The sequence below is a fragment of the Propithecus coquereli genome, unplaced genomic scaffold (assembly GCF_000956105.1).
Source record: "Propithecus coquereli isolate 6110/MARCELLA unplaced genomic scaffold, Pcoq_1.0 Scaffold480, whole genome shotgun sequence".
Classification (NCBI taxonomy): domain Eukaryota; kingdom Metazoa; phylum Chordata; class Mammalia; order Primates; family Indriidae; genus Propithecus; species Propithecus coquereli.
The window spans coordinates 1639833-1640072 of NW_012150619.1; positions in this window are offsets into that span (position 1 = coordinate 1639833).

Consider the following 240-nt stretch of genomic DNA (forward strand, 5'->3'; position numbering starts at 1 on the left):
ATCGGTTCTGCCGGGGTGAGGTGCGAGGCTTTGAGCCACGCCCGGGCCCCCGACGTGCGGAGCCACCGGCCCTGGGGTAGCGGCCGCCAGAGGCCCCAGCCCTGCCTTTCCAGCTCGGCTCCCTCGGCCCCGCCCCCCGGGGCGGCCGGGTGGGGAGGCCGCAGGGGGGAGGCCTCCAGCCCCCGCCGCGGCCGCGCCCCCGCGTCTCCATAGCGATCCTGCGGGGCGCACACCTCCGGG